A 13,968-nucleotide genomic window follows, 5' to 3' on the forward strand; every position below is an offset into this window, starting at 1 on the left:
GACCGGTCTTCCTCAGCCACTGCAGATTCAGTATGCAGGCCAGCCAGCTCAGTTATATCAGATGCAGGCCGCTCTAGAAGGTCCTCTTATCAGCCAGGGCAGATTAGAAGCCCCTCCGGCTATGGTGAATGCTAGGATCTACTCACTCACCAGAGAGGATGTAGCCAATGCCTCGACAGTTGTCACAGGTCAGATTAGCATTTTTCAGTATAGTGCTACTGTTCTATTTGATACTGGGGCAACCCATTCATATATAGACAGGGTGTTCTCCGAAAAATTAGAAATACCCTCCGAGGTACTCAGTGGTCAGTTTTTGACGGCACTACCTTCAGGAGAGATCATGGCATCCACGCACTGGCTCAGAGCAGTGCCGGTCATTATAGCAGATAGGGAACTCTTTTGTGATCTGATCCTGCTGGAAATGACTGACTACGACGTCATCCTTGGAATGGACTTCTTGATCAGATACGGTGCTTCCATAGAGTGCCGTAAACAGAAATTCGTATTCCAACCCGAAGCAGAAGCACAGTTCGAGTACATCGGAGAACCAAAGAGAAAAGCCAGAAAATTTCTCTCAGCTATGAAGGCACAGAAGTTGATGGATTCGGGATGTACGGGGTACTTAGCACATGTAGTCAATACCAGCCAGGACAAGGACCAACAGCTAGCAGGGGTCCGAGTTGTATGTGACTACCCAGCAGTCTTCCCTAAGGAGTTACCAGGCCTAGCACCAGTCAGGGAGATTGAATTAGAGATAGAGCTCTTCCCCGGCACCAATCCTATTTCCAAAGCGCCATATCGCATGGCTCCAGCAGAACTGAAGGAACTTCAGGAGCAACTACAGGAGCTGCTTGACAAGGGCTTCATACGCCCTAGTCACTCACCATGGGGAGCGCCTGTACTGTTCGTGAAGAAGAAGGATGGAAGCATGCGGCTATGCATAGACTACAGGGCACTGAATCAGGTCACGATCAAGAACAGGTATCCTCTTCCCAGAATAGATGACATGTTCGACCAGTTAAAGGGAGTAGCAGTGTTCTCTAAGATTGACCTCAGATCAGGATATCACCAAGTCAGAGTCAAGGAGGGTGATATACCGAAGACAGCATTTAGGACCAGATACGGACATTACGAGTTCGTAGTCATGCCCTTTGGCGTGACTAATGCTCCAGCTACATTCATGGATCTCATGAATAGAGTATTCAGGGAGTATTTAGATAAGTTTGTTATTGTGTTTATCGATGACATTCTTATCTACTCAGGAACTCAGGAAGAACATGCAGAGCACCTGAAGACAGTACTACAAACACTTCAGCAGAATCAGCTATATGCCAAGTTCACGAAATGTGAATTCTGGCTTGATCAGGTGTCTTTCCTAGGTCACATCATCTCAAAGGATGGTGTCATGGTAGACCCCAGCAAAATAGAAGCAGTAAGTAACTGGAAGAGACCGAAGAACGCCAGTGAGATCAGAAGCTTTCTGGGATTAGCAGGTTATTACAGAAAGTTTGTAGAGGACTTCTCCAGGATAGTCTCCCCACTGACAGCTCTTACCAGAAAGAACAGGAAATTTCAGTGGACAGAGGACTGTGAGAACAGCTCCAGCGAGCTAAAAAGAAGATTGACCAGTGCTCCCATTTTGGCTCTACCAGACAACACCAGCAGCTTTGACATCTATAGTGATGCCTCTAAGTTGGGACTAGGAGCAGTACTGATGCAAAATGGCAATGTGATCACCTATGCCTCCAGACAACTCAAGGATTATGAGAAGAATTACCCTACTCATGACCTTGAGCTTGCAGCAGTAGTGTTCACTCTCAAAATTTGGAGACATTACTTATATGGAGCTCAGTGCAGAGTGTATACAGATCATCAGAGTCTGAAGTACTTCTTCACTCAGAAGGATCTGAACATGCGACAGCGCAGATGACTTGAGCTGGTCAAAGACTACGATATAGACATCCTCTACCATCCAGGGAAAGCCAATAAGGTAGCCGACGCACTTAGCAGAAAATCCAGTGCTACCTTATTATCTCTTACAGCCATGTCACCGCCCCTCCAGAAGGAGATCGTAGATTTCGGTCTAGAACTCATCGTGGGACAGCTCTCTACTATGACCTTAGAGTCTACCTTGCTTGGTGATATTCAGTCAGCTCAGGAGCAGGACCCTGGAATTCAGAAAATCAAGCAAGGGCTAGCAGAATCAGAAAGTAGAGAATTCAGAGTGTCCGATAGCGGGGTGTTGTATTTTGGTGACAGACTCTGTGTTCCAGATCAGGAGGAGCTACGGAGACAGATTTTAGATGAGGCTCACAAGACTCCCTATGCGATGCATCCAGGTTCCACCAAAATGTATCAAGACCTGAAGAACCATTTTTGGTGGCCCGGGATGAAGCGAGACATCGCCAGATATGTTAGCATCTGCCTCACCTGTCAGAGGGTCAAGGCAGAACATCAGTGACCAGGAGGAGTTCTGCAGCCTATACAGATTCCAGAATGGAAGTGGGAGGATATCTCTATGGATTTCATAGTGGGACTGCCCAGAACCACGAATGGTTTTGACGCCATCTGGGTAATAGTCGATAGGTTGACTAAATCAGCCCACTTCTTAGCTATCAAGATATCCTACTCCATGGAGAAGCTAGCTCAGTTGTATCTCCAGGAGATCGTCAGACTACATGGAGTCCCACGAACCATCATTTCAGACAGAGACAGCAGATTCACATCACACTTCTGGGAGTGTATACAGTCAGCGTTGGGCACTAAGTTAAAGTTCAGCACAGCCTTCCATCCTCAGACAGATGGTCAGACGGAGCGAGTCAACCAGGTACTCGAAGGTGCCCTAGACTTCAAGGGAAGTTGGTGCAAATATCTGAGCCTAGCAGAATTTGCATACAACAACAGCTATCAGGCCACTATCGGCATGGCACCGTACGAGGCTCTCTACGGGCGGAGGTGTAGATCTCCAATCTGTTGGTATGAGAGTGGTGAACAGAAAGAACTAGAGCTTCAGACAGATCTAGTAGCAGATACCACAGCAGCCATACAGCAGATCTGCCTGAGGATAGAGATAGCTCAGAGCCGCCAGAAGAGCTATGCTGATACGCGGCGCAGACCCTTAGAGTTTTCAGTTGGGGATTCAGTGTTCCTCAGAGTGGCTTCCATGAAGGGAGTAATGCGTTTTGGGAAAAAGGGCAAACTAAGTCCTAGATATGTGGGACCATACCTTATCAGCAGAAGAGTGGGCAAGGTAGCATATGAGCTAGAGCTACCCCAGGAAATGTCAACTGTCCACAACGTATTTCATGTCTCTATGCTGAAGAAGCATACCCCAGATGCCACTCAGGTGATTGAGCCCCAGTCGGTACAGATCCGTGAGAACCTCAGCTATGATAGTCGGCCTATACAGATAATAGACCGAGCAGTTAAGAAATTACGGAACAAGGAAGTACCATTAGTCAAAGTCATTTGGCACAGTCACACAGCAGAAGAGGCAACTTGGGAGACAGAAGCCAGCATGAGACAGAAGTACCCAGAATTGTTTTAAGTTCGAGGATGAACTTTTTATAAGGTATGGGGGATTGTAGTGCCCGAAAATTCTCAAACTTGCATTAGAATTATTCCGTGATTTTTCTGGAATTTTTAGATATTTTTCCGGAATTTTCCGAGTAGCGGAAGTAGCAAAAATAATTAGAAGAATAAAAAGGCTTAAGCGGGTATCGAACCCGGGACCTCTCGGGTCCGCTAAACCTTTAGTTAGCCTTAATAACCGGTGAACCCAGCAGGGCCGTGCTGAAAGAGAAGGGAAACATTTATATTTATATTTGAGTTGGGCCTAGTTACCCACTTAATATAAATTAAAAACTTAAGTAGGTTTTGGTTTATTTGTGGTTCGGCAGCCCTCTCCTCACAAAACCTCACGCCACTTTTCTCCAAGCCCTCACCGACGCCAACCTCTCTTCCTCCTCTTTCTCTCGGCGCACCAAGGCTAGGCCCCCAAAGACATCTTCCGGCAGCGGCTCCGACACCAGGACGCTCCCCTTCGCGAGAGGAACGTGTTGGCGCAAGAAAACTATCGAAAGGATCGTCTTCTCCGGAAACCTAGCGACTAGAACCGTAAGGAAACTAGCGTACGAGGTAAGAAACCCTTCACCTGCAGTATAATAGCTTTCCTTTGAGTTTTTATGCTTTAGTTAGGAGGTATGCAGATTTTTTATCGATATCTAGGGTGTATTTAACTCTCTTCGCAGATTAGGGATTTAGTTGGGCACCTCTAGATGGGCCGAGCACGTTTTCTCTCTTCAGATAGGAGGTTAGACGTTGTCGGGTGCCTAGAGGTGGTCTCCCTAATAGGGAGAAGAGTTAGAGCATCCTCAGTGCTCGATTAAAGGTCTAGCTCAGTAATAGACAGTTTAATTAACTTATTAAATGCACTAGAAGCATTTAAAATAGCAAATTAGTTATTTCGACTTATGTAGGACTACAGTCCAATGGGTGGGCTCCCACAGTCGCCTCTAGGTTCAGACAACCTAGTTCTAGGTTCAGATAACCTAGATTCAGCAAAATAAGTACATAGCATTCAGTATTTTACTTTCAGCAGTGGCACTGTACTGGATTAGATATCCACTGGGCTGGACTCCCATAGTCGTCCCTAGGTTTAGCTAACCTAGTAAACCCTACTAGATTCGGAACTTGCAATCCCGGGTTTAGATAGGGATGCGCGCACAGCAAGTACAGTTGCTAGGGCCCCTCAGCAGCATGTTTAGTATTTTCACTTATTATATGTATAGCTTTTCAAATTCACAATCAGTTATGTGAGTTCAGCTTAGTTTCAGTACCAGCTCAGTTAGTTTAGTACAGATCATGATCAGCTTAGTTCAGTTCCATGATTTGTATTCAGTTTCAGTTTTCATGCTCAGCTCTATTTTTGCAAGTATGATTGCCATGCTCAGTTTCTGTTCATATGAATAAATGCCATGCCATGCCATGATCAGCACCTACTTTCCAACAGCATGTTTTTAAAACATATCTGCATCGTATGCATGTTTTTGTGAGGTAGATGGTTTCTTACTAAGCTTTTTAGCTTATAGATACTACTTTTCTTATACTGCAGATAAAGGTAAAGGAAAAGTGGACCAGTAGCGGAGGCTGGAGGGCAATGCTATCAGGATGTGTGTGGGCAGGAGTTGGAACAAAGACCTTTGGGATCTAAACAGTTTTACTTCAGTATTAGCACTTAGCGTTTTCAGTTTTATTATTCAGTTTTTGATTTGTTAAGTGTTATGAAATAGTAAACCATGCACTATGTAGTATGCCAGGTTTAGAATATTAGTGAGTTTATATTAGTATGATTTGCATTGGTTTAGAGTTGTTGCAGGTGGTTTTGGCACGTCAAAGTGTCGAAATCAGCATCTCTAATTTCGTAATCAGGAAATCAGATACTGGATCGGTCTGCCGACCGATCCAGCAGTGTGCCAGGCTTCTGGATCGGTCAGCCGACCGATCCAGACAGATACAGTATGCTACTGTATCCTCCTGGATTGGTCAGCCGACCAGGATTCTCACTTGATTACCAGGATTCATAAACTCTAATACTTAAGCCTGGAGGTTTAGAGTTCGAATCCTGGGGGAGGTAAAAAATCCACTGGCCAGGGGTGGAAAGTCCTAGTGAGTAATGACACGGCCAAAGGGTCGTCGGTCGACGACATGAGAGGTCGCCAAATGGGCCGACGACATAAGGGGCCGCTAGTTGGGCCGCCACAAGGGCCGCCCAAGAGGCCAAAGGGCCGGGTCATTACACTCGGACTCGTATTCTTCTTCGGACTCGGAGTCGGAATCTTCGTTTCTTGCCATAAATGCAAGATGGCTCGAGTGCTTCGTTTGTTCCGCATCGGATTCATCGAAAGAGGTTTCGTCCCATGTCGCTTGAAGAGCCTTCTTCCGTCTTGTCGATTTGGGTCTTTCTTCTTTCCGATTTGGGCATTCATTTTTGAAATGCCCCTTTTTGTTGCATCCATAACAAATCATTTCTGATTTGTTTTAGATCTGGTTCGGTGGAGTCTTTTTAGTGCTTCTTCTCAACTTCTTCTTAGTCAACAGTCTTCGGACCATGTTGTCTAATTCTTCTTCGTTAGTTGACTCAGAGTCTGACTCGCTTTCTAACTCGATCTTCATTTTTTATTTTGTCTCCTTGCTCGGACCTGCATACAAAGCAACACCTTTCTCGCCATGGCTCATGTTAGATTGCTCGTGTAGTTCTAATTCACAGAATAACTCGTCTAACTTAAGAATTGAAAGATCCTTAGAAACTTTGTAAGCATCTACAATTGATGCCCACAAAGCATTCCTCGGAAAAGCGTTCAGAGCGTACCTTATTGTGTCGCGATTTTCGAGATTGTGTCCGATCAGGTGAAGACCGTTGAGGATATCCTTCAGTCGAGCGTGTAGTTACGAGGCCGTCTCTCCAAGAAATATTTTTATATTTAACAAATTGTTTAAAAGCAGATCTCGTTTGTTTACCTTCGAGTCGTCCGTTCCTTCGTGTAGTTTGACTAGCGAGTCCCACAATTCTTTGGCGTTGTCGTAGGGACCAATTCTATTCAACTCCTCCATCGTGAGCCCGCACTGAATGGTATTGATTGCTTTGTAATTCAGTTGTGCCTTCTTGATCATCTGAGGAGTCCATTCTTCTGGTTCTAGGGTTGTTTCGTCCTTCATTGGGGGAGTATAGCCTTTCAAAACTGTGAACCAAAGCTCAATGTCGGACTTTAAGTAGCACTCCATCCTATTCTTCCAGTAACTGAAATTCTCTCCTCTGAATAGTGGAGGTCGGACCGTACTATAGCCTTCTTGATATGAGTTCAACATCCTTGCAAGAAAAAATTAAGAAAAATATTTCCAAGACTTTCGTCTTCGGATTAGTAGTGCTTGAGAAGAAAATAGAATAAAAAAATATTTCTAACAGAAAAGAAAAAGTTTTAAAAGTGCTTTGAAAATTGGTTAAGAAATTTTAGAGCTAACCTGCTCTGATACCAATTGATAGATCGTTTGAAGCGATAGAGGGGGGTGAATATCGCGCTTGTTTAAAACTAATCTTTCAAATCAAAGTTGTGCACAGCGAAAATTAAATAGAGACAGTTTGTTTACTTCGTTCGGAGCCTAGCTCGACTCCTACTCGAAGGCTCACAGTCCTTGACCGCACCGGTGAGCAAACCACTATAACTCTTCTTTCTGAAATTCTCCGGAAAGAAGCAGACCGTACAATGGAGCAAGATAGTAACACCCTACTATCTTGCTTAAATGAATTACAAATGCAAGCTTAAATTAAATTTTACCGACAACTTAAAATGAATATAAAGCTTAGGTCGGCACTTCCGGATGGTGTAGCATGCTGCAAAGATGAGGACGAGTTGCTTGCAGAGCAGGAATTTTTTATCAGAAAGTTGTTACACTGGCCTCTGTCTTCGAGCCTGATTTCATAGATATACTGGATGTTTGGTCGACCGATCCCACTGTTCGGTCGATCGAACCCGCTCCCTTCCTTCCTGGCTGAAGTTCGAAGATGACTCGATCTTTTGCATTTACTGGTCTTTAATGGTTCGGTCGACTGATCCCTTTTTTGGTCGACCGAACAAGCTTTTTCCTTGTTCGTCAGAATCTGCCGTGATCTTGATTTAATGTAGCTTTAATGTTGATTGGATCGGTCGACCGATCCCTGGGTTCGGTTTACCGATCAGCCCATGTTTCCTTTGCTGCTGATCGGTGCTGATGAACTTGCTAGGCTGAGTCATCATGGTTCGGTCGACCGATCTTACGGTTCGGTTGACCGATCAGGCTTTGATCTGATTTTAGCTCAGTTCTGATCTGGACTGACTTATGTGCTGATCTTACTTGGTTCGGTCGACCGATCCTCCGGTTCGGTCGACCAATCCAACTTAACCTGCAAGACAGTGTTAGACCAAAATAACCTGCAACACAGATGTTAGACCAAAACAACCTGCAACACAGATGTTAGACCTGCAACACAGATATTAGCACAATAGTATAATAATGAGAAATAAAAGAACAGTAGAACTGTTCTTGATCTCAACTTGGAAACCTTCCCAGTTTCTTCAGTTGGATCAGCGACCTAAGGTTGTTCCCTTCGGGAACCCTACCTCACTATCGCTCCTCCAGTTTATTTACCTCAACCTACTTACCAAACTTTGATCCTCCAGATCTAGTTTGGACTTTTCACTCAGTCTTGATTGGCTCCCCAGGACTTCTCCTTCGATTTTCGGTTCTCCAGACCTCTCGATCACTCTGCCAAGCTTTGGGTCCCCTCGACCCACTTGGACTTGCTCCTAGGTTCCACGATCTGCTAAGATTTCTCCGCCTAGCCTCTAGCTAGGACTTTCCCGGTTGAGTAAACATCCTGCACACTCAGTCAACTTGTTAGATCATAACAAGACTTAACTTGAACCTTTGACAACATCAAAACTCAGGTTTGATTCTGGTGCAGCTTGCACCAACACGTGTTACTGCAGAAGGAGTATCTACAACCTTGATTGTCTATAAGGCAGGAAACAATGACCGCTGCAAACAAAGTCACGACTTGTACCTGTGCTCTCCAGAGTTTTGTACGCAAGCAGGACAACATTTTTCCTCAGCTGTAATTTATGGTGCGGTTGGGCCTCTGAGACAACTCTACGAACAGGGCTACTTAAAATCAGCTCCTCCTGCTGAGTTTTTAGATCATGACCGGATCCTTAAAGAGATTCCGGATGATATCTTTGCTCCTTTCAAATGATCATCACTAACTGTCTGTGCAACATGTGATTTAATGATTTCTTGTGAGATACTTTGTTACTTTTCTTCCTACACATCTATCTACTTGCGCTTTGAGGTTTACTTTGCTAAAATTTCTGAGTCTGTCGAAAGAAATATTAGAATATACAATTTCCGCTCTAACATATCCTCTTACTGCATTATCTGGTCTACTTTTAGCCCCGACCTATTATCCCGGTCTGTCAAACATGTGACAGCCCAGTCTCTTCTTCTTTATACAATTCTTTAAACTCTATAAGGTCGTAAGTAGTTAGCACTCCAAGGCCGATCTAACTTCTTGCCCTGGTTATCCTGTAAATAATAAGCTTCGGACGACAATTTCTTGATGACTTTATAAGGCACATCCCACTGTGGTGCTAACTTGGACACGTCTCCCACGGGCTTAACTTGCTTCCAAACCAGATCTCCTTCCCCAAAGAATAGAGGAATTACTCTTTTGTTATAATTTAGCCTCATTCTTTGTCGGTAAGCTTCTAGTCGGGCTGTTGTCCTGTCGCGAATTTCACTAATGAGATCCAGCTCAGCCAACCGCCGCTCTGCATTTCCTTCATCGTATAATGTCCTCCTGACTGACGGTACTCCAATTTCTATGGGTACTACCGCTTCGTTCTCATAAAATAGATGGAATGGTGTTAGACCTGTACTTTCTTGGGGTGTTGTACGATAAGCCCATAGGATGCTTGACAACTCTTCCACCCAGTTACCTCCCACATGATCCAGTTTAACCTTCAGACCTCGTACTATTTCTCGATTGACCATCTCGGTCTGACCATTGCATTGCGGGTATGCCACTGAAGTGAAGGCTTGCGTTATACCAAATCCCTTGCACCAGGCCTGGATTTTTTGCCCTTGAAATTGCCTCCCATTGTCTGACACCAATTTTTGCGGAATGCCGAATATGTAAAGAATATTCATCCATAGAAACTGGATGACCGCATCTTCTGTGATCCTGGCCAGGGCCTCTGCTTCCACCCACTTAGAGAAATAATCCACTGCTACCAATAAGAAGTGTTTATGACCCGGGGCCATTGGAAATGGTCCCACAATATCCATGCCCCATTGATCAAAAGGACACGAGACTATAGATGTTCTTAGCAGAGCTGCCAGTCGATGAGTTAAATTTTGATGTTTTTGGCAGGACAGACAGGTATTTACCAGCTTATGAGCATCCCTCTGTAAAGTAGGCCAGAAATACCCGGTTAGGAGTACCTTGTGAGATAATGTCCGACCGCCTACATGACTGCCACAACATCCTAGATGATTTCTCGTAAGGCTTGGTCCGCCTCCTCCATACCCAGGCATTTGAGTAAAGGCCTAGAGAAAAATCTCTTGTATAACTGATCCCCGATCATGACATAAGCATGAGCTTGTTTCCTGACTAGCCGTGATTCCTTTGGGTCAGCTGGTAAGGTACCCTGCCGAAGATAGCTGATCATGGGTGCCCACCAATCAATAGTTGCTTCCCTATTGTTTTACAAATCTATCTGAGCTATAAGAAAAGTTTGCGCCGTTGACCAGTCCAACACCCAAGTGGTTAAGGAACTGACCATCTTTTCTAGCTCATCTGCCTTCTCGTTCTCCGCCCAGGGGATCTTGGTTACTATGATTTCTGCGAATTCTTCTTTCATCTTCTCATAAGCTTCCTGCTATAGTTGTAATTTATCACAATTTATCATAAAGTTGCCGGCCACTTGCTGAGTTACTAACTGAGAATCTCAGTAAATGATTACCCGAGCAGCCCCTACGTGCCGAGCTGCCTGCAGTCCTGCCAACAAAGCCTCATATTCTGCCTCATTGTTAGTGGCTCGGAAATTCAACCGGACAGACAACTGAAGTATATCCCCTTGGGGAGATATCAACAAGACCCTGACCCCGCTTCCTTGATGAGTTGCCGACCCATCCACATAGACCTTCCAGGTTTCTTCAGAGTTGGTCTGATGAATTTTTGTTAAGAAATCTGCCAAGGCCTGCGCCTTGATGGCTTTACGTGGCTGGTATTGTATGTCATATTCTCCTAACTCCGTCACCCATTTGATAAGATGACCTGTGACTTCTACATTAGTCAGGGCTCTTCCCATGGTGCTATTGGTCAGAATTGTGATAGGGTGTGACAGGAAGTAGGGTCTTAACCGCCGAGCCATAAGAACCAATCCATAAACTAACTTCTCGAGGGTAGTGTATCGAGACTCGACCCCTTTTAATAGATGACTAAAGAAATACACTGGTCGTTGTACATTATCATGTTCTTTAATAAGCACAGCCCCTACGGCCTCGGGGGTGGCAGATAAGTAGACCCATAATGGTTCTCCAACAACCGGTTTGAATAAAGATGGCAGAGCCTCCAAATACCTCTTCAGCTCCTCAAAAGCTTGGGTACATTCTTCATCCCATTGGAACTTGGAGGTCTTCCTGAGCACTTTGAAGAAAGGAGAAGCCCGGTCTGCAGATCTGGAAATAAATCTTGACAGGGCTGTTATTTTGCTGACCAGCTTCTGCGTTTCCTTCAAATTCTGGGGAACTTGCATATCTCGTAGTGCCCGAACTTTTTCTGGATTAGCTTCTATTCCCCGCTCGGTTACGAGGTAGCCCAAGAACTTTCCTCCTTTGGCCCCAAACAAGCATTTCAATGGGTTCAGCTTCAGCCCATATTGCCGGAGAGTCTGGCAGGTTTCCTCTACATCCTTGATCAGATTCATGGCTAATGGAGACTTAATGAGTATATCATCCACATAAACCTCCATGTTGCGCCCGATCTACTCCCGGAAGATCTTGTCCATCATCCTTTGGTACGTGGCTCCTGCGTTCCTGAGACCGAAGAGCATGACAGTATAACAGAAGGTACCATCAGTCATAATGAAGCTAACCTTTTCTTGGCCCTCCACCGCTAAAGGTATCTGGTGATACCCCTGGTAGGCATCCAACATGCAGATCCTCTTGCAACCGGCAGTTGAGTCCACCATCTGATCGATCCGGGGCAAAGGATAGCAATCCTTGGGACTAGGTCGATTGAGATCTCGAAAGTCTATGCATACTCTCCACTTATTGTTGGGCTTCTTCACTAAGACCACATTAGAAAGCCAGGAAGGAAACTGCACTTCTTGAACGTGGCTTGCCTTCCTGAGCTGATCCACCTCAGCTTTGATTATTTTGTTTTGGTCGGCTGAGAAGTTCCTTTTCTTTTGCTTGACAGGTCAGGAGTCCGGTAGTAGATGTAACTTGTGCTCTGCTACTTCCGGCTTAACCCCGGGTAACTCCTCTATAGACCAAACGAAGACATCCCAGTTACGAATCAAGCATTGAACTAATTCCTCCTTGAGAGGAGGAGGCAGGTCGCTTGCCAAGCGAGTTAGACTCTCAGGGCGTTCAGAATATAATTGCACCTCCTCCCAAGGGATGGGTTCTTCAGCCATAGGCAAATGCTCTTCTTGGACAGCATGGATGCCCCCATCTTGCATCCTTTGATTCTTCCGAGCCTCCACCTGGATCATATCAATATAGCATCGGCGAGAGACCTTCTGCTCTCCCTTAACTTCCCCGACCTACTTGCCAATGGGAAATTTGATTTTTTTGATAGAAGGTAGAAACAATAGCCCTAAATTCATGCAGGGCAGGCCTTCCTAAAATGACGTTATAAGAGGAGGGGGAATCCACCACTATAAAAGTACTCCTCCTAGTGCGCACCAATGGCTCGGTGCCCAGAGATATTGTAAGACCGATGCGGCCGGCTAGAAGGGGGGTTGAATAGCCCTGAAAAATCAAACACAACCCTTTCTCGTACGATTAAACTAACACATAAAAAATAGATTAAACAGAAAATAGAGCATAAAAACGAGGCACCGAATTTGACTTGGTTACAACCGGGGAGGTTGTTAATCCAAGGATGAAGATCGCACTAAGAGCTCCTTCAGGCGGAGAAGCCTCGTTTACAGCAGTGTAAGCACAGAAAAACAGAAGCTAATCTAAACAGTGGAAGCACACAAGTGTTGTTTACAATTTCTGATTGAGATTTTGGACCAAGGCTATATTTATAGCCTTGGTCGGGCGCCTGAAAGGTTCCGGCGCGGGGATAAATTTTATCCCTCATGTTCGGGATCGAGATAATTCTCGATCTAGTCAAATTATCGCTCCGGCGCCGGAAGGGTTCCGGCGCCGGACTCGAAAGTCAACATAGTTGACTTTTTCATCCGGACCGTTCTGGTTCAGTCCGCGGTCCGGTTCTTCCGCCCGATCCGCCTGCTTGGGTGATCTCTCCCGAAAAGGGCTCACCCGAACCCAACTTCCGGCCTTCTCGAGCGTGCTTCCTCCCGCCTCGTCCCTCGAATTGCCGCGTGTTTCCTTATCGTCCGCCAACAGACTCATCTCAGCCTTCGTCCCTCGCCGACCTTCTCGCTAGTCCGCCTCTTGCTCCCCGAGCAATCTTCCGCGCCGGCTCGTCCCTCGGAACCACCGCGCTTCCTTCTCGCCCGTGTACTCTTCCGCAGCCTGTCCCTGACGCACAACAGGTCCTTCTCGCTAGCTGCCTTCCACTGAGTACCGTGTTCCTAAGCTCCCGCACACTTAGACACAAGGTTAAATACAGACCTAACTTAACTTGTTGATCACACCAAAACAACCTTGGGGTTCCAACAATCTCCCCTTTTGGTGTGATCAACCCAAGTTAATAGGGTTAAAATAGACATAAAATTGAATTAAGTAAATTAACTTAAATTGCAATTTAAGTGCAAAAAGATAGAAAAAAAATTAAATCTATCTACCTCCCCCTAGACTTATACTTTCCCTTCTCCCCCTTTGATCACAAAAAAATGGGGTTCCAAGAAAAATAATCTAAGGGTTAAAGACTTAGAAAAAGTATTTCAAAAAAAATCTAAGTTTTTTAGAAATTTTTTCTAAGTAATTAAAGCTGAGATTTCTAGTTTCAAGAAAAAAGTTCTTAACTTAGGAAAAAATAATTTTTGAGAATATTTCTAAGTATATAAATAAAATGCAAAAAAAAATTCTAAGTAGGTAAATTTAAATAAAATGTTTTGAATAACCTTTTTCAAACACTAATTAATTCTTGTATTAATGCTTTATTAGTAAGTTAATTAAACATTTATTTCAATATTTTGGCTTCCAGGTCGTGGTGAGGCACTAGACCTTCTT

This window comes from Zingiber officinale, chromosome 2B (assembly GCF_018446385.1).
Source record: "Zingiber officinale cultivar Zhangliang chromosome 2B, Zo_v1.1, whole genome shotgun sequence".
In the NCBI taxonomy this organism is placed as follows: Eukaryota; Viridiplantae; Streptophyta; class Magnoliopsida; order Zingiberales; family Zingiberaceae; genus Zingiber; species Zingiber officinale.